This window comes from Suricata suricatta, chromosome 10 (genome assembly GCF_006229205.1).
Source record: "Suricata suricatta isolate VVHF042 chromosome 10, meerkat_22Aug2017_6uvM2_HiC, whole genome shotgun sequence".
Lineage (NCBI taxonomy): Eukaryota > Metazoa > Chordata > Mammalia > Carnivora > Herpestidae > Suricata > Suricata suricatta.
In genome coordinates, this window is record NC_043709.1 from 109,618,299 (window position 1) to 109,639,809 (window position 21,511).

At 34.5% G+C, this 21,511-nt stretch overlaps 1 protein-coding gene and 1 pseudogene across 4 annotated transcripts in view; one reads left to right on the forward strand and one right to left on the reverse strand.

Moving 5' to 3' along the window:
• Window positions 1-21,511, forward strand: part of LOC115304275 (coiled-coil domain-containing protein 7-like) — a 200,917-nt gene that overhangs the window by 786 nt on the left and 178,620 nt on the right. For all 4 annotated transcript variants that reach the window (XM_029954403.1, XM_029954405.1, XM_029954406.1 and 1 more), the window contains exon 2: window positions 438-510. The gene's annotated coding sequence lies outside the window, so the exon portion shown is untranslated. The remainder of the gene's footprint in view (window positions 1-437; window positions 511-21,511) is intronic.
• LOC115304276 lies at window positions 6,069-6,600 on the reverse strand (annotated as a pseudogene).

Here is a 21,511-nt window from a genome sequence, read left to right on the forward strand (position 1 = left end):
ATTAGGAAAATCTTGGAGCAAAAATGCTGGGTGGACATGATAAAAAGACTATATATTTGATATATATCTACAGTATATTTTTATCATAGAAATTATTAGAGTGACCTTAAAAATAATTTTATAAACCATTTGAGTTAGTCTAGAGATTGAATCAGACTAAATTAGAATTATGATCATTATTAACATGGTTTATGTAGAATTATTTGTGAGGAGAATCACAACATAGTTTGGGTTCCCTCCACAAGAGTGTTCCCAAATACCGTTCAGGTCCATTAATCTTCTCACGTTTTTTATTTGATACATTCAGGATATAAAAGTAAAACACTACTGCAATAACACTGTAAATATGAGTAAAAAGAAATCTTGCTCTGGAAAAAGGTAATCAGAGTTCCAAGATATATAATTTGAATTTACTCATTATAATTTTTATTATTAAGGCTACTGTTACAGAAGAGAAATTACAAAGTAAGACTGAGAAACAAAGTTACCAAGAAGCAAGAGAATTTCAAGGTAAAAAGATTTTCTGTTTTATGATTTTCTGATCGTGTATTCCATGGTATAATTATAAGTAAGTGGAAGAAAGACATTATTGAATATAGAAATATCTCCTTGGACAGTTGTCACTATATATCTAAATATATTGACCAATATGTAAAAATTATTGTGGTGGGTTAACATTATATTACCCAAATAATTCATTTCAACTAAGATCTATGTAAAAGAGAAGTGATAGTTTTGCCTCAACCAAATAACAGCATTTGGCATTATGAATTTTTAACATAAAATATGTTAAAAACTCATCAGGGGATAGAGAAAAAGATGACTTGTGGTATAAATAATTAATATTTTAGCTATATTCTTTAGGTGTTTTATATAGTATGTTTATATATTTTAAAATAATGATAAATTTGTTCTTCCTAACCAACATATATAACTTTAATAATTGACCCATATCTTACTGCATTGGCTTGAACTTTCAGAACAAAATTAAATGGTTGTGATGTGGCAGGCAGGAGAGTGACTCTTCTAGAATGCTTTGAGATGAGAGTATCTCTACTGTTTCACATATGTTACCAGGTTACCTGAGATAAATATTGTTATGATCATGATGTTTTCTCTTTTCAATAATAAAATAATAATTTTATTACAAATTTTAACCAGCAGTTGGCCTGAATTTAATCAATCTACTAATTTTTTATTGTACTAAAATATACACAACATAAAGTTTGCCACTTTAATCATCATTAAGGGTACAGTTCAGTGGCATTAATGACATTCATGATGTTATGTAACATCACTACATCGATTTATACAACTTTTCATCACTGCCAAAAGAAACTCATTAACCAATAAATCCCATTCCTGCCTCTACTGAGCCCCAAGTCACCTCTAATTTTCTTTCTATCTCTATGAATGTGCTTATTATATTTCATGTGAGTGGAATCATATAGTATTTGTCCTTGTGTGTCTGGCCTATTTCACTTAGCATAATGTTTTCAAACTTCATTTTGTAGCATGTGTCAGAATTTCATTCCTTTTTTTAATGGCTAAATAATATTTCATTGCATGGATATATCACATTTTATTTATCCATGTACCTGCTGACGAACAATTGGGTTGTTTCCATCTTTTGGCTATTGGCTGTGAATAATGCTGCAGTGAACATGGTGTACAGTAGCTATTTAAGTCTCTGGTTTCAATTATTTTGGGTAGGAGTGTAATATCTGGATCATATGATAATTCTAATTTTAGCTTTTTGAGGAACTGTGTATTGATTTTATATCCTGCAGCCTTACTAAATTCACTGCTCATATTCTACAGTGTTTAGTTTTGGGGATTTTCAATAGACCACTGACACCTGAATAATGCAGAGGTAGGGTGCTAATCCCCTGTGCAGTCAAAAATATGTGTGTGACTTTTAATGTCCCCCAAACCTAACTAGTTAATAGCCCACTGTTGACCAGAAGCCTTACTAATAATAACATAACCATTAACACATATTTTATATATTATATATATTATATACTGCATTCTTAACAATAAAGCAAGCTAGAGAAAAGAAAATGTTAAGAAAATCATAAGGAAGAGAAACTACATTACAGTACTGTACTGCATTTCTCAAAGAGTCTGAATATAAGTAGACCCATGCAGTTCAATCCCATGTTGTTCAAGAGTCAGTTGTGCAAAATCTTGCAATCATCTGCAAAACCATCTGCAAATAATAAAATGTTTAATTCTTTCTTCCTATTTGGATGCCTTTTATTTCTTTGTCTTGCCTGATTGTTTCAGCTAGAACTTCTAGCACTATATTGAATAGGGGTGGTGACAGTGGGTACACTTGTCTTGAAATTGATCTTAGAGGGAAAACTTTACATTTTTCTTCACTGAATATAATATTAGCTATGTGTTTGTCATATATGACCTTTCTTTTGTTGACTTATGTACCTTCTATACCTAAGCTGTTGAGGGTTTTATCATGAAGAATGTTATATTTTGCCAAATGCTTTTTCTACATCTATTAAGGTAATAATATGATTTTTATTTTTAATTCTATTAAATGAATTGTGATATATCTCAGTTGTTGACTTTTGTATGATGAAATATCCCTGTATCCCAAGGTTAAATTGTGCTTCGTCATAGTGTATAATCCTATAGTTTTCTTTTCTTGTATTGTCCATATCCAGCATTTGGAATCAAGTACTTCTAGACTTATACAATGTGTTTGGAAGTAGTCCTTCCTCCTCAAATTTTTGGAAGAATTTGAGAATGATTCGCATTAGTTTTTCTTTAAATGTTTTGTATAATTCACCAATTAAATCATTTGGTTCTGGAGTTTTCTATCTTGGGGCGTTTTTGTTACATTTTAATATCCTTACTTGCTATTGGTCTTTCAGACTTTCTGTCTCTTCATTGTTCAGTCCAGGTAGGTTGTATAGTTCTAGGAACTTATCATTTCTTCTAGTTATCTAATTTCTTGGCTTATGTTTGTTCATAGTAGTCCCATGATCCTATGAATTTCTGTCCTGTAAGTTGTAGTTTCTCCTCTTTCATTCTGCTTTTTTTAAATCTTTTTTCTTAGTTTTGCTAAAGGTTTGCCAATTTTGTTTATCTTTTGGGAAAAAAACTCATGTTGATCTTTTATATCATTTTTTGGGCTCTATTTTGTCTTTTTTCATTCTTACCTTTATTATTTCTTACTTCAGCTATGTTTGGGCTTAATTTGTTTTTCCCTTCTAGTTCTTTGAGGTGTAAAATTAGTTTATTTGCTCTCTTTCTAGTTTCTTAAACCATTGACCCTTGAACAACACAGGTTTGAACTTCATGAGTCCACTTATATGAGTTTTTCTTTCAATAAATACAGTATAGTACCATAAGTGCATTTTCCTTGTGATTAAAATTTTTTTATTTAAATTGAAATTAGTTAACACACAGTGTAATATTAGGTTCACGTGTACAATATAGGGATTCAGCACTTCCATACATCACCCAGTGCTCATCACAAGTGTCCTCCTTAATCCCTATTTCACCCACCCACCCCACCCACCTACCTTCTGGTAACTATCAGTTTGTTCATTATAGTTAAGAATCTGTTTCTTGGTTTTCCTCTCTCTCTCTCTCTCTCTCTCTCCCCCCTTGCTTATTTATTTTGTTTCTTAAATTCCACATGCGAGTGAAATCATATGGTATTTGTCTTTTTCTGACTGACTTATGCTGCTTAGCATAATACTCTCTTGGGGAACCTGGGTGGCTCAGTCAGTTAAGCCTCTGACTTTAGCTCAGGTCATGATTTCACAGCTTGTGAGTTCGAGCCCATGTCAGGCCCTGTGCTGACATTTCAGAGCCTGGAGGCTTTTTTGGATTCTGTCTCTCTCTCTCAAATATAAATACTAAAAAAAAAAAAACACAAGCCTCTCTACCTCCATCCATGTCATCGCAAAGAACAAGATCTCATTCTTTTTTATGGCTGAGTAATATTCCAGTGTGTGTGTGTGTGTGTGTGTGTGTGTGTGTGTGTGTGTGTGTGTATCCTACATTTTCTTTATTCATTCATCAGGTGATGGACACTTGTGCTGTTTCCATAGTTTTGCTATTGTAGATTATGCTGCTATCTGTTAAGTCCATTTGCTCAGTGTGTCATTCAAAGCCATTGTTTCCCTTTTGATTTTATGTTTAGATCATCTGTCCTTTGATGTAAGTGGAGGCTTAAAATCCCCTTCTATTATTGTATTATTATTGATTTGGTCCTTTATGTTTGTTATTGTTTTATATATTTTGGTGCTTCCATGTTGGATACATAAATATTAACAATTATTATGTCTTCTTGTCAGATTGTCTCCTTTATGATTATATAGTGTCCTTCTTTGTCTCTTGTTGTAATCTTTGTTTTAAATTCTATTTAAAACAAATACTGCAACTCAAACTTTCTTCTGACATTCATTTGCATGATAGATTTTTTTTTCCTGTCTCTTCACTTTCAATCTGCAAGTATCTTTGGGTCTAAAATCAGTCTCTTGTAAGCAGCATATAGATTGGTCTTGTTTATTTTTATCCATTCTGTCACTCTGGGTCTTTGGATTGGGGCATTTAGTGCATTTACATTCAACATCATTATTGATATATTTGTATTTATTGCCATTTTGTTCCTTATTTTGTGGTTGTTTATATAGTTTTTCTGTGATCGTCTCTTTCTTTCATGGTTTGCTGGTTTACTTTAGTGATATATTTAGATTCCTTTCTCTTTATTCTTTGCATATCTCTTAGTGTTTTCTTTTAATTTAAAATAAGCAGTATATTCATTAAAGACTTTTTTTTTATAGTACAGGCAGTTTTTATAAACTTAGTAGATTTTTTTCTTTTTAAAGTTTTTAGATTTATTTTGAGAGAGATAGAGTGAGTGGGGAAGGAGCAAGGAAAGAGGAAGAGATAGAATCCACAGCAGCCTCCAGTGCTGTCTGCAGGGAGCCCAATGTGGGGCTCGATTTCACAAAAACACATGATCATGACCTGAGCTGAAATCGAGAGTTCAACTGACTGAGCCACCCAGGTACCCTGGAATTAAAAATGAAACAAAACATTTTTTGTAATTCTAAAAATAATTTTGGCAGGCATGGGGAAGGATGGAGGAGCTGAATTATTTCAGGGTCCCTGATTAGTGCTTTCTGTCTAGTCTAGTCAGATAAGTAAAGATTCATAAGGGAAATCACATTTTAAGAAACCATGGTGATGAAAATCATGTTAGCCTGGTAGCATACCATCTAAATAAAAGAAAGATTGGTAACCAAGGTATATAATCTAAACTAGACTTATAAGATCCTACTCTTAGTAATTGATATGCCTCGTATATACAATATAAAAAGAATTCTGACCATTTATTTAACACCTATCATTTGCCATACACTGTGCTAAGTTCTGTGAAAATGTGACTTATAATTCTGAAAAACATTCTTAGGTAGATGGCTAAAGATGTTTTTTAAAACAGAGAAAGGAAACTAAGCTTATTACAGTTTAATGACTCCTCTAAGGCCATACAGCTGGTAGGTGTTAGGACTTGGGTTGAATCCAAGTTTTTCTTCCACACCACACAGTACCTACTGTATAGAAAATTAACAACAAATTGCTGTTATTATTTCATCCAAATTTCATTTGTAAAATCCCATACATGACCTACCATTTTGATATGGCAATATCTAACTTTCATCATCTTAATAAGTAATTAAGAAAATCTATTGTGTTCTTATCACGAGTTTGGAAAACAGTGTTATCACAAATAACAATAAGCTATTCTTGTCCTCAGTTCCAAAGATTTAGAACCTCTTACTCAAGACAGAAAGCCCTTTGATTCAAATCTAAAATGCAGTATTCTATTTAGTCATAAGCACAAATATCATTTTTGAACCATTTCTGCATAAGAAGCCAGCCTGCATTTGTCTGTAATAGAATATTAAACTAAGAAATCCTTGGAGAATTCACAGTGTTGACAGAATTCAACATTATGCTAGACCTGACACGGACGCAGGAAACAAAGCAAGGCCCTTCCATATACCATATATCCTTACAATGATTTTGTTTTAAGTCTGTGTCTCTATATGCCACACATATTTCCCAATGTCTTCTTAATGAAATCCTAGAATCACCAAGGGGTCTACTTTCCTGCAGTCTTGTGTGGACTATTCTGCCACCCCAAAATCCAAAGGGACGTCTGCCACGGAGAATACCACCACTCCCTGGTACTGACAAGTAATTTCAGTGGTTTGACCCAGTCCAGATTTCAACACGTGGTTCGCATATAGGGAGGACTGCTCTACTCCAGGCTTTGTCCACACTTTATACCTGGCATAGGGTGCGAGGTAATCCAGAGCTGTGATGTGCAATTGGCTCTGGTGAGTCTTAGTGAATCTTCTGAAACAGATCCTCAGTGACACCAGCTTGTCCCCAGAGATGTTGTCAGGATTCTCTCACTCATGCAATACACCCTGTAATTGTGTAGCTTCAAAGATTAGGTGCCATTTGGCTTGCTGATTAGGAGCTAAGATTTCCCCTGGTGCATCTTGCTATCATCTCAAACATTATGCAGGTCTCTTTTTTAGTCAAAGGCCACATTTTCCTATTGGGTTGCAGTGCTGAATCCATGTGCCTCAGGGATCAGAAACAACCATTAGTGGTTTTTTATTTGTGGTTACCATTAGGTTTGTATAGAACATCTTCTATATGTAGCAGCCTATATTAAGCTGAAGTTTGAACTCATTCTTTACTCCTCTCCCACCAATGTTTTAGGTATATGGAGTCATATTTTACATTATTTTATTTAGTTAATTCCTCGACTGACTTTTACAGAAAGCTTCTTTTTGCATATTTTGTGTTTTCTACTTTTCATACTTTTACTTATGGTCTTTCCTTTCCACTCAAGGAGTCCTCTTTAATATTTCTTAATTGGCTACTTTAGTGGTCATGAACTCCTTTAGTTTTTGTTTCTCTTAGAAACTTTTATCTCTCCTTCTATTCTGAATAATAGTCTTGCTGAATAGAGTATTCTTGGCTACATATTTTGCCCTTTCAGCACACTGAATATATCATGCCACTCCCTTCTGCCTTGTCAAGTTTCCATTCAAAAATCTCTTGCTAGTCTTATGGGTTTCCCTTTGTAAGTTACGGACTTCTTTTGTCTTGCTGTTTTTAGGATTTTTTTCTTTATCCTGATATTTTGCTAATTTAATTACAATGTCTTGAAGTTGGCCTGCTTTTGTTGATTTTGATGGGACTTCTCTGTGCCTCCTGGATCTAGATGTCTGTTTCCTTCCCCAGATTAGGGAAATTTTCAGCTATGATTTCCCCAAATAAATTCTCTGCCTCCTTTTCTCTCTCTTCTTCTGAGATTCCTAGGCTATGACTGTTATGCTTGATGTAGTACTGAGTTTCCTAAGTCTATTTTTACTTTGCATAATTCTTTTTTCTTTCATTTGTTCAGCTTGAATACTTTCCATTACTTTGTCTTCTGTTTCATTCATTCCTTCTTCTGTTTCTTCCAGTCTGCTTTTTATTCCATTAGGTGTATTCTTAGTTTCATTTATTGTGTTCTTCATCCCTGATGGGTTCTTTCAATCTCTGTGTTAGGGGTCTCACTGATATCCTCCACTCTTTTCTCAAGTCCGGTGAGTATCTATACAATCATTATTTTAAATCTTCTATGAAGCATGTGACTTATATCTGTTTTGCATAGTTCTTTTGCTGTGGTTTTGTCCTGTTCTTTCATTTGTGATATATTCCTCTCTCTCTCATTTTGCCTCTCTGTATCCATTTCTGTCTTTTTTGTCAGCTATGTCTTGTTATTGAAAGTAGTGAACAGGATGTGTGTTTTTAACTAGATGGTGCTGGTTCTCTTCCAAAGGAGACTTGCAGCCACTTTAGACACTGGGTCAGCAGGTGTCACTCCACAACATGGGCATGGGTGGGGGAACAGTGCTGTAAGCTGGACACCCCAGTCCTCCAAAGGGGATGCAAGCTGCTGTGGAGACTGGGGCTAACGAGGGCTGCTCTACAGAGTGCACTAATGGGTGTACAGTGCTACAAGCTGTGTGCTTGGGTCCTCCTCTACAGGGGGTGTGCATTGTTGCAGTGGAGACTGGTCTAGTGAGTGTAGCTCCACTAAGCATGTAGGAAGGGGTGTGTGGGTCCTCTGTGGAAAGTCAGGAGATTCAGTGTTGGCAAGGGTTATGTGGGTCTTCTGGGAGAGGGCATCTGCAGCCCCAGGCAGATTTGTTTGGAGGGGTTGGAGCTTGGTGTAAGCAAATTAGGTAGTGAATGCCCATTGTGCTCAGGTGGGAGATGAGGGAACTGACATCTGCCAGCTCCTTTGTTTCTGGTGAAGTCCCTGAGCAAATTCTGAGATCAGTAACTAATTCTCCTATAAGCTCATACACCTTGCAAACTGCTGATGCCAAGCCGTATCGCCATGGGCTATTTGCTGCATTATTTATTTAAAGGTGAGCACTTAGCTTCCTATAGCCCTCCAGGCTCTCCCAGAGCCCCACCTGCTTATTTTTTAAATTCCAGGCCCTTAAGTCTCACTAGTGTAAGCACTCATGACATTCAGACCCTCTGATTTTCAAAGCCAAATGTTATGAGGATTCTTCTTCCCATTCTAGTCTCCTCAGTGTGATAGTTTCTTTCTCACCCCCTTTCTACACCCACAGCTCCCTCCCTCCAGCAGCCAGACACCCTAGGTTCCCACCTTGTCCTCATCCTTCCTACCCACTTGGATATGGCTTCTTCTGAATATTTAGTTGTGGAGTTTGTCCAGTCTTTGGGTAGTTTTCTGGGTTGTTTGTACTGATGTGAGTGTTGCCTAGTTGTATCCATGGGATAAGGTAAGTTTAGTGTCCTCCCTTTCTGCCATTTTCACTGGAAGTTTAATCTCTTAAATAAATCTTACTATGAGTATTTATTGCTATCAATGTAGTGCACGCGCGGGTGCTCAGAAGCAAGGACACGAGGGTAAGGGAATGAGGAAAAGAAGAGAGAGCTAAAGGATGGGGCCGGGAGGGACATGAGTGATGCCCAGATTGCTGCCTTATTTCTCACAGGCAAGTAGTTTTATACAGACCGCCACGGTTGTGAGAAGGTTTTTTCTAGACAAAACTTCTGTTTTCATGGTTATTGTTGTGCCATATTCCTGGGACACCCTCTTCTTATTGTTATGATAAGAGTGCCAAAGCATGAAGGACGTTTGTACAATAACATTTCAACTCAAGAAGTTTGAAGGAATTTGTGCAATAACATCTTAACTCAAGTGATTTAACCTCTGAGGAACTGGATCAGCCGCAAGGGTTGTAAGGGCCCGAGAGCTTTGCTGGATCACACTCTCCTTCCTGGCTCCGCGCTGCTGCTTCCCACGTGTCAACATCGCTCTGAGCACTACTTTAGAATTTGATTTGTTGTGTTTATGTTTTCATTTATTTAAAGATATTATTTTTCCCTTTTGATTTCTTCTTTGATGCATGGTTGTTGGGAAGTCTGTGGTTGAATTTCCTCTTATACATGAATTTTCCAATTTTCCTCCTCATTGATTTCTAGTATCACACCATTGTTGTTGGAAAAGGTATATGGTATGATTTCAATGTCTTAAATCTGCTAAGACTATTTGCATGACGTATGATATGATCTGCCCTGGAGAATGTTCTGTGTGTGTGTGCTTGATAAACGTGTATTTTTCTGCTTTTGGATGAAATGTTTTATATGTCTGTTAGGTCCATTTGTTCTGAAATACGACTGAATTTCAACATTTCCTAAATGATGTTGTGTCTGGATGATTTCTCCATTGTTGAAAGTAGGATATTGTAGTCCCCATCATTATGTTGTCAATTTCTTCCCTCAGTACTTAGTATTTGCTTAAATATATTAAGTGCTCTGATTTTGCGTGTGTGTACATTTATAATTGTTATATATTCTTGATTGTCCTCTGCATCTTTATATAATGACCTCTTTGTCTTTCGTTACCATTATGGCTTATGTCTATTTTTTCTGATGTGACTATAGATACCCATGCCCTTTTTTAGTTTCTACTTGATGGCATATTTTTTCCATCTTTACCCTTAAAGCCTATGTATGTTTTTAAAAATGAAGTGATTCTCTTGTAGGCAGCAGTGTTGGGTCTTGTTTTATTATTTCTCCAGCAACTTCATGCCTTTTGATTGGATAATTTATTAACACTTAGAGTAATTATTGATAAGGACTTACTAATTTCATCATGTTTTGTTTCTGTTCTTTTTTCTTTGTTCTTCTTTTCTTTGGCTTTCCTTTGTGAATTGACTATATTTGTAGAGGCATGCTTTGATTCCCTTCTCTTCAGTTTTTGTGAATATAACATTGGTTTTTGTATTAGAACACTAGGAAGCTTACATAAAATATCTTATAGATACCACAGTCTATTTTAGGCTTATAACAACTTTAATTGCATTCAAGGACTCTATCCTTTTACCTCCTTTTATATTTTTGATGTCACAATTTATTCTTTTTCTATTGTGTACTCTTTAGCAACTTATAGTAGATATGGTTATTTTTAATACTTTTTAAACCTTTTTATTATAATTAAATGGTTAACACATCAGCATATTACAGTATTAGGGTATTCTGAATTTGAATATATGTATATATACAACTTTATAATTAGCCACTTATATTTACTTTTTAAAAGTTTTTATGTAAATTCAAGTTAGTTAACATACAGTATAATTTTAATTGCAGGTATATAATATAGTCATTCAACTGTATTCCATATGTTGATACGTTTTCATGTTACTGATTAAAATGTTTTTATCAGCCTGAGGCACTCATTTCAGCATTTCCTGAAAGGCAGGTCTAGTGGTAATGAATTCTCTCAACTATTTTTGTGTGGGATAGTATTTATCCTTCATTTCTGAAGGATATTTACCAGATAGAGTATTCTTGGTTTGCTTTTTTCTTTTCCTTTCAGCACTTTGAATTTACTATTTCACTTTCTCCTGGCCTGTTTCCAAGGAGAAATTTAATTGATAGCCTCATTGGAGTGCCCTTAAAGTCACAATATTCTTTTCTCTTGGTGCTTTTAATATTACTTTTCTTTGATTTTTGAAACTTTTATTATAATTTTTCTCAGAGATAATTCTCTTTAAGTTATTTTGTTTGGTGTCCTGTGATTTTCATGAATTTGAATGTCCAAATTTCCCTCAGATTAGGGAGGCCCTCCACCATTGTTTCTTTAAATAAGATTTCTGCCTCCTTTGCCCTTTTGAATCCTCTGGATCCACAGTTTGCCTATTGGTTCTTTAGACGGAGTCTTCTAGATCATTAGATTCCATCATTCCATTTCATTCTTGTTGTTGTTGTTGTTGCTCTCTGACTGGTTAATTTCAATGTTCTTATCTTTTAACTCATGGCTTCTTTTTGTTTGTTTGGTCTATTCTGATCCTGATGCTCTCCAAAGCATGTTTCATTTCATTCACTGAATTTTTCATCTTCAGATTTTTAAAAAATTTCTATCTCTGTTAAATTTGTCATTTGTGTGTTGTTTCATTATTTTGTTAATTGTCTTTTTATGTCTTCTTTTAGGTCATTGAATTTCCATAAAACAACGATTTTGATTTTTTTATCAGGTAGATAATAGATCTTGAAGTCTTTGGGTTCAGTTAAAGGATGATTACTGTGATACTTTGTGATACGTGGTGATGTCTTGTTTTCTTGAATTTCATGTCCCTTGAAGTTTTGCATTGCTATCCTTGCATAAGAAGTATCTGTCTCCTCATCCAGTTTTACTATTACCAGGGGACAAATAACTTTTGTCAGCCCTGCTAGAGATTTGAGGCTTTCTCAGACCTTGTAGGAGTACTTCTGCTTCATGCTTCTTGCTCCCTCTTGTGGCATAATTCTTAAGCTTGTGTGTCTTTTAGTCCTCCAGCATAGCAGGCCAGCTCTCTCTTGTTTTTTCAATGGTGGCACCACAGCCAATTTTGCGTTTTCTTTCCACCTACATACCCTGGTTTGCCAATGTACCCTAAACAACCACTAAAGCTTGCTTTCGTGGCTGCCTTTGGGTTCATATGTAGGAAATCCAATTATAGAGTGGGAGAAGGTATGGGTGAGATACCAGCAGTGCTATGGTCCACAGTTGAGGTTTTCCAGAAGTGCATGTATAGATTTTCAGGTGGAAAATGCACCAGTGGGGATCAAATCCCTTTTATGTGCTATGAAAATCCTTTCTGGCACTCTTGTGATCTCCTCCTTCTCTTCCTGGAGCTCCTTCCTCAGTACTATGGATGCTGTGAGAGAACTGATTCTCTCTGGCAGTGTCCCACACACCTGGGTAACCCAAGTGCTTCACCTTCACCCTCTGGTAACTACATTATCTTTTTCTCTATTCCCTTCTCTTCTCTGTTTCTGTGAGTTTGACATTTTAAAAAATTCTGTGTATTAGTGAAACCAAACAGTATTTGACTGTCTGGCTTATTTCACTTCTGACTCGAAATAATCCAGGCTGTCACAGATGGTAAGATATCCTTTTTTCCAATGACAGAACATTCCATTGTATGCATATACTACATATGCTTTATCCATTGATAGACACTTGGGTTGTTTGGTATTTGGCAATTGTGACTATGCTGGAGTGAACATGGGTGTAAAGATGTCTTTTTGAGATACGGATTTCAATTCCTTCGTATATATGCCCAGAAGTGGGAGTGGTAGACCATATGGTAGTTCTATTTTTAATTTTTTGAGGAACTTGAATACTATTCTCCATAATGGCTCTACAAATTTATATTCCTTCTAAAAGTGTAAAAGTGTTCTGTTTTTCCCCATTTTTGCTAACACGTGTATCTTACCTTTTTGATAATATGCATTCTAAGGGTGATATTTCATTGGGATTTGATTTGTATTTCTTTGATGATATTGAGTAACTTTTCTTGTACCCGTTTGTTATTTGTATGTCTTTTTTTGAAAAATGTTTGTTTCTGTTATTTTACCTTTTTAAAACCGTATTATTTGTTATTTTGTCATTGAATTGCGTGTGGTTTTTTTCATTTGGATACTAATATCTTCTGTAACATGTGGTGTGGAAATACTCTCACCCATGCTGTAGGTTGCCTTTTCATTTTGTGGACTTAGCTGTGCAGAAGGTTTTTTGGGGGGCAGTCCCACTTGCTTAAGTTTTATACTTTTGTCTTTTCTTTTGATGTAAAATCAAAAACAAAACATAGTTAAGTCCAATGTCAGGGAGATAACCAACCTCCTATATTTTTTCTATGATTTTATAGTTTTAGTTATTAACACCCAAACCTTTAATATATTTTGAATTAAATGTTTATAGTGTAAGATAGCGGCCTGGCTTCATTCTTTAATTTGTGGGTATTTAATATTTATTAAGCATCATTTATTGCAGACTGTCCTTTGTATATCCATTGTAAATTCTTGGCTACTTTGTCAAAAATTAATTGATAATATGTGCATGGGTTTACTTCTTGGCTTTCTGTTCTGTTCCATTCATCAGTGTGTAACTTCAATACCAATATAATACTTTTTGGATTAATATAGTCTTGTAATGTAGTTTGAATTCAAGAAGTGTGATGTCTCCAGCTCTATTCTTCTTTCTCAAGATTTCTATGGCTAGTCTAGCTCTTTTGTGGTTCCATAAAAATACTAGGATTGTTTTTTCTACTTCTGTGAAAAATGCCATTGGAATTTTGATAGGGATGCATTGACTGAGGATCACTTTGGGCACAATAGACATTTAAAAAAAATTCTTTTAATGCTTTTTTATTTATTTTTGAGAGAGAGAGGGGAGGGGAGGGAGGGAGGGAGGGAGAGGGAGAGGAAGACACAGAATCCGAAGCAGGCTCCAGGCTCTGAGCTGTCAGCATAGAGCCTGCCGCGGAGCTCAAACCCATGAACCGTGAGATCATGACCTGAGCTGAAGCCGGACGCTTAACTGACTGAGCCACCCAGGCACCCCTAGACATTTAAAAAATATGGGTTTGTCTCAATAATGTTTTGTGTTCTTCAATTTATTTCATCAAAGTTTTGTAGTTTCAGTGTACAGATATTTACCCTGCTTTGCTAAATTTATTCTTAAGTATTCTATTCCTTTTGATGTGACTGTAAATGGCAGTGCTATTTATACTTTTTCAGTGTTCATTTTATTACATAGAAATGCCGTGATTTTTGTATATTGAGTTTGTATCCTCAAATTTTACTGGATTTTTATATTAGTTCTAACAGTTAGTTGCTGGAATCTTTAGAATTTTCTTTTTTTATTTTAATTTCTTAATGCTGTTTCAGTTTTGAGAGGTGGAGACAGAGCATGAGCAGGGAGGGGCAGAGAAAGAGGGAGACACAGAATCTGAAGCAGGCTCCAAGCTCTGAGCTGTCAGCACAGTGCCCCTCCCAGGGCTCCAACTCACCACTGGTGAGATCAAGAGCTGAGCCGAAATTGGCTGCTTAACCAATTGAGCCACCCAGGAACCCCTAGGATTTTCTGTATATAAGATCATATCATCTTCAAACAGTAACAATTTTACTTCTTTTCCAATATATATATTTTTTCTTGCCTAGTTGCTGTGGCAGTAATTTCCAATACTAAGTTGAATAAAAGTAGACAAAAATGTGCATCCTTTTCTTGTTCTTGATCTTAGAGGCAAATTTTTCAGCTCTCTTTGACAAATATGCTGTTAGCACTGGATTTATCATTTATAGTTTTTATTATGTTGGTATATATTCCCTGTATTGTCATTTTGTAGGCAAGTTTTTACGATGAAAGGACATTGAATTTTGTCAGATGCTTTTTATGCATCCATGGATAAGATCATATGGTTTTTAGCCTTCGTTTTGTTAATGTATATCACATTTATTGACTTCCATATGTTGAATATTCTTGGACTAAATTCCCCTTGGTTATGGTGTATGATCTTTTAATGTACTGTTGCATTTTGTGAATGTCTTTTTGAATATTTCTGCCCCTAGGTTCATCAGAGATATTGGCATGTGGTGTTCTTTTCTTGTCATGTCCTTTTCTGGTTTTTATATCAGAGTAATGTTGGCATTGTAAAAATGAGTTTAGAAGTGTTCCTTTATCCTGATTTTTTTGGAAAGAGTTTGAAAAGGATTAGTATAAATTTTTCTTAAAATATTTGGTAGAACTTACCAATGAAGCCATATGGTATTGGACTCTTCTTTTTTGGCAATATATTACTAAGTCATCTCCTTACTAGTAATTGGTCTCATCAGATTTTCTATTTCTTCATGATTCATTCTTGGAAGGTTTTATGTTCATACGAATTTATCCATTTCTCTTGGGTTATCCCATTTATTGGTGTGTAATTGTTCATAGAAGTCTTTTACTATCTTTTTATAATTTGTGTTTTGTAATGTGTTCCCTGTTATTTATTTTACTTGTTCTACTCCTCAATGCATGACTGCATGGTAAAAACTAACAACCAAAACTTCAGTATATGCTTCCTATAAGAGATTTGTTTCAGTTTTCAGGAAACAGATGTCTTAAAATAGAAGCAATGGGAAAAGATATTTCATAGAAACAGGGACCAAAAAAGAAGTGGCTATACTTACCTTAAATAAAATGGGCCTAAGCCAAAGAATGTGACAAGAGACAAAGAAGGTCATTACATAATAAAAGGGGTCATTTCATCAAGATGAGATTACATTTTTATTTATGCACCTAACATAGGAGCAACTAAATATATAAACCAAATATCAACTGATCAGAAAGTAGAAATAGAGACATACTAAAAGTAAGGAACTACCTGAATGAATCATAAAGAAAAAGAAATTTGAATGAATTACCAATGAGTAAGACTGAAGTAATCATAAATCCTGAAACAAGGAAAAGCCTAGGAACAGAGGGCTTCACTATTACACATTTAAATACAAATTAACCAAATCCATTTTGAACTCTTTTTAAAAATTGAAAAGTAGGTAACATTTCTAAGCTCATTTTAGGAGGCCAGCATTACCTGGACATAGAGATAGGCAAAAACACTTCAAGCAAAGAAATATGCAGACCTGAGTCCCTGATGGATATAGATGTTTCTCAAGGAAATATTCACAAACTACATTCAACAACACCATAAAAGGATCATTCGTTATGATCAAGTGGGGTTTTCTGCCTAGGATACAAAGATGAATCAACAACAATCGACATTGATGCACCATATTAATAGAATGAAAAAAATCATGTGATCATCTCAATAGATTCAGAAAAAGCATTTGCCAAAATATAACATTCTTGCATGATAAAAAAAAAAGCACTCAAGGAATTGAATATAGAAGAAATGTTCCTCAGTATAAGAAAAGCTATATAGGACGAATTCACAGCTAACATCACACTCAATGGTGAAACGTTAAAAGCCTTTCCTCTAAGATCAAGAATAAGAAGCAGATGCACACTCTCACCACTTCTATTGAACATAGTGATGGAAGTTATAACGATACCAATTAGTATGAAAATGAAATCAAAGGCATCCATTTTGGAAAGCAAGAAGTAAAATGATCTGTTTGCAAATTATATGATCTTACATATGGAAAACCCTAAAGATTCCACCAAACGACTGTTAGACCTAATAAATGACTTTGGTAATGTTATAAGATGCAAAATCAATATATAGAAAGGTGATTATTTTATTTTATTTATTTTTTTTTTTAAATATTTTTTTAATGTTTTTTATTTATTTTTGAGAGACAGAGAGAGACAGCACAAACAGGGGAGGGCAGAGAGAGAGAGGGAGACATAGAATCTGAAACAGGCTCCAGGCTCTGAGCCCACCAGGGAGATCATGACCTGAGCCGAAGCCAGATGCTTAACCAACTGAGCCACCCAGGCACCCTTTTTTTTTTTTAATTTTAAAAGGTAACTATTTAATAGTCTCTTCAGAGTAGAAAAGTGATTCAGACAGAGAACTCCTATTGTCTTGTTTTAGCTATCTTATGTCTTTAATTTTTCATTAGCCTTCTTTAATGAGTCTTTTATTTTTTATTATTATTTAATTTGTTTTTTTAATTTACATCCAGGTTAGTTAGCATATAGTGCAACAATGATTTAAGGAGTAGATTCCTTAATGCCTCTTACCTATTTAGCCCATCCACCCTCCAACAAACCCTTCAGTAACCCCTGCTTGTTCTCCATATTTAAACCCCTGCGTGTCTTATATTTTGTCTCCCTCCCTGTTTCTATGTTATTTTTACTTCACTTCCATTATGTTCATCTGTTTTGTATCTTAAAGTCCTCATATGAGTGAAGTCATGATATTTGTCTTTCTGTAACTGACTAATTTTGCTTAGTATAATACCCTCTAGTTCCATCCACGTACTTGCAAATGGCAGGATTTCATTCTTTTTGAATGCTGAGTAATATTCTATTGTGTGTGTGTATATATATATCACATTAGAAGAGTGGTATTTTTATACAGCAACAATGAAATGAACTATCTGAAAGAGAAATTAAGAAAGAAATGGCATTTATCATAGCATTAAAAATACTTAGGAATAACATTGACCAAGGAGATGAAAGACCTATACACTAAAAACTGTAAGACAGTGATGAAAGAGACTAAGCAAGACACAAACATGTGGAAAGATATCCCATGTTCTTGTATTTGAGGAATTAATATTATGTAAATGTTTATACTACCCAAAGTTATCTACCAGATTCAGATCAATTCCAATCAATATTCCAATGACATTTGCCATATAAATAGAAAAAATTATCCTAAAATTTATATATAATTACCAAAGACCACCCACCCAAACCAAATAAATCCTGAGAAAGAACAAAACTGAAAGCATCATACTGCCAGATTTCAAGTTTATGATAAATCCATATGAATAAAAACAGTATAGTACTGGTATGAAAGCAAGCACATAGAGCAGTTGAATAGAATAGAGAGCTTGACATAAACTCATGTGAATATGGTCAACTAATTTTTGACAAGGGTGCCAAGAACTCACAGTGGGGGAAAGTATAGTCTTTTTAAAAAATGGTGTTGATAAAACTGAATATCCACATTGCAAAAGCATGAAACTAGAACCTATATTACACTATTTACAAAAATTAACTTGAAATAGATCAAAGACTTAAACATGAGACCTTACCATAAAACTCACAGAAGAAAACTTAGGGAAAAGAATCTTGATATTGGTCTTAGTAATGATTTCTTGGATGAGACATCAAAATAGAAGGCAACAAAAATCTAAAACAAGTGGGACTGTATTAAAAGTTTTGTTCACAGTAAGTTAATCAATCAGGTGAAAAGACAACCGACAGAATGGGGGAAGATGTTCATCAACCATATATGTGATTAAGGGTTAACATTCAAAATTATGAAGAGCTCATATAACTCTATAGTAAAAAAACAAAAAAATTTAAAATGGGCAATGAATCTGAATAGATATTTCTCAAAGAGATGTACAGATGTCCAGTAGGAGTATGAAGACGTGCTCAACATCACTAATCATCAGAGAAATGCAAATGAAAAACCATGATGAGATGTCACCTCATGCCTGGTAGGATAGTTATGGTAAAAAAATAAAAAGAGATAACAAATGATGGCAAGTATGTGAAGACAAGGGAACCCTTATATACCACTGTTGGGAATATCAAATAGTACAACCATTATGGAAAACAGTTTGGAAGCACCTCAAAAAATTAAAAATTTAATTTTTATGCTATGATCCAGCAATCCCATTTCTGGTAATATATCTGAATAAATTGAATCAATACTTCACACCCAAGAAACTGTACATTCATGTCCATTGCAGCATTAATCAGAATATCCAAGATATGGAAACAACCTAAATATTCTTCTGTGGATAAATGGATAAAGAAAATGTGATAAATATATATACAATGAAATATCATCCTTCAATTAAAAATGAAGGGAAATCCTTTCATTTATGACTACATGGATGAATCTGGAGATCATTGTGCTAAGTGAAGTAAACCAGAAAGAGAAAAGCACTGTATGATATCACTTTTATGTGGAATATAAAAAACAAATACAAAAATCCCAACTTTGCAGAAATAGATTTGTAGTTTACAGGGGCTTGGGGAAGAGGGAAATAGGTTGCTATCATCAAAAGGCCCAGTATTTCAGTTAGAAGAAATATTCTCAAGATCTGATATACAAATGGGGACTATAGTCAATAATATGGTATTGCATACTTAAAGTTGTTAAGAGTAGATCTTAAGCATTCTCATCAAAACCAACAACAATAACAACAAAAACCCAGAATTGCCATTAGTATGTATGTTACACGATGGAAATATTAATCTTGATCTTGTTAATCATTCTTCAATATATATCAAATGATCACATTGTACATTTTAAGTGCATACAATTAAATTGTCTAAAAATGGTTGAGAGGGGCACCTGAGTGGCTCAGCCAGTTAAGCATCCAGCTTCAACTCAGATCATGATCTCACGGTTCATGGGTTTGAGCCCTGCATGGGGCTGCTCTGTGCTGACAGCTAGCTCAGAGCCTGGAGCCTGTCTTCAAATTCTGTGTCTCCCTCTCTCTCTGCCCCTCCCCTGCTCATCTTTCTCTCTCTCTCTCTCAAAAATAAGTAAAACATTAGACAAAAATTTTTAAGTTGAGAAAAAAGAATTCTCATATTGTATATACCAGGAAGAGAATTTTCTCAGTGTATGATGTAGACTGAGAGGCCTATAGTCGCTGTTATTACTACTTTTAGCAGTGCAAATTAAATAAGATATTGTGTCACTCTCAAAATTATAACATGTTTTGCAGAGTTTGGGTATCCTAATATTTGAAATGATAACAAGTCACAGAAAAACATGAGCTGTGTTGAAGCATGACAATGGGAGTTTTGTGAATTACTAAATTTAATCCCATCTCCAACCTATTTGTACTGTTGCTATGATTAGAATCCATACTTAATAAGTACATACTTATCAATAGTTGCTATAAATGTAAATGAACTAAATTCCTCAAATAAAGACATAGGGTGAATGAATAGGGGGAAAAGAGACACATTTGTATACTGCCTACAAGAGACTCTTCTCAGAAGTAAAAACATACATATAAAAAATGAAGAGATAGAAAAACAAAGAAAGATGCTGTAACTGTACCTATACCAGACAAAGATTTTAAAACAAAAGTTCTATTGAAGGACAAAGAGGAAATATACATAATAATAAAAGGGTGAATCAAGCAAACAGGCATAATGTTTAAAAATATATATGCATTTAATACAGAAACACCAAAATATATAGAGCAAATATAAACAGACCTAAAGGGACAAATTGACAGCAATATAATAATAATAATAATAGGGAACACCCCACTATGTCAATGAATAGATTATCCAGAGAGAAAATCAGTAAGGATAAAGATAATGATGTCCATTCTCCCTACTTTTATTAAACCTAGTATTGGAAGTTCTAGCCATAGAAATTAAGCATGAAAAACAAAAATCATCCCAATTAGGAAGAAGTAACTGTCACTATTTGCAGATCACATACTGCATATAGAAAATCCTAAAGACTCCACCAAAACACTATTAGAACTAATAAATGAATTCAGTAAAGTTGCAAGATACAGAATTAATATACAGAAATCTGTCGTGTTTCTCTGTACTTATAATGAAGTATCAGAAAGACTAATCAAGAAAACAATATTATAGAGGTGCCTGGGTAGCTCAATCTGTTAAGCATCTGATTTTGGCTCAGGTCATGAACTCATGGTTCATAAGTTCAAGCCCTGCATCAGGCTTTCTGCTGACAGCTTAGAACCTGGGGTCTGCTTCAGATTTTGTGTCTTCCTCTCTATCTGCCCCTGCCCTGCTCAAACTCTGTTTTTCTCTCTCTTTCAGAATTAAAAATATTTAAAAAACTAAATAATTGAAAAATTTAAAAAAGAAAACAAAATTATATAGAATTGCATCCGAAAAAAATAACATACTTTGGAATAAATTTAACCAAATAGATAAGAGATTTCTACACTGAAATTTATAAGAGGTGAGGGAAAGAAATTTAAGAAGATACAAATAACTAGGTAGATATTCTGTGCTCAGAAATTGGAAGAATTAATATTGTTAAAACATCCATACTGCCCAAAGAAATCTACAGATTCAGTGCAGTACCTATCAAAATTTAAATGTCATTTCCCACAGAACTAGAACAAGTAATTCTGAATTTTTCAAGGAAACAAAAATGGTCCTTAAAGGCCAAAACCATCTTGAGTAAGAACAAAGCCAGAGGTATTATGCTTTCTAATTTTAAACTATACTACAAAGACTTTCCTTGAGCTGAGACATCCATCTTTCTGATATAGGTGTTCCTAGTTTTCTGGCCTTCTGACTCAGAGTGAGATTTATACCACTGACCTTCCAATTCTCAAGCCTTCAGACTCAAACTGAATTACATCTCTGGCTTTCTTGGTTTCCTAGTTTGCAGATGGCAGATCATGGGACTTCTCAACCTTGGTAATTACAAAGATGGCAGAGTAGGAGTGTTAT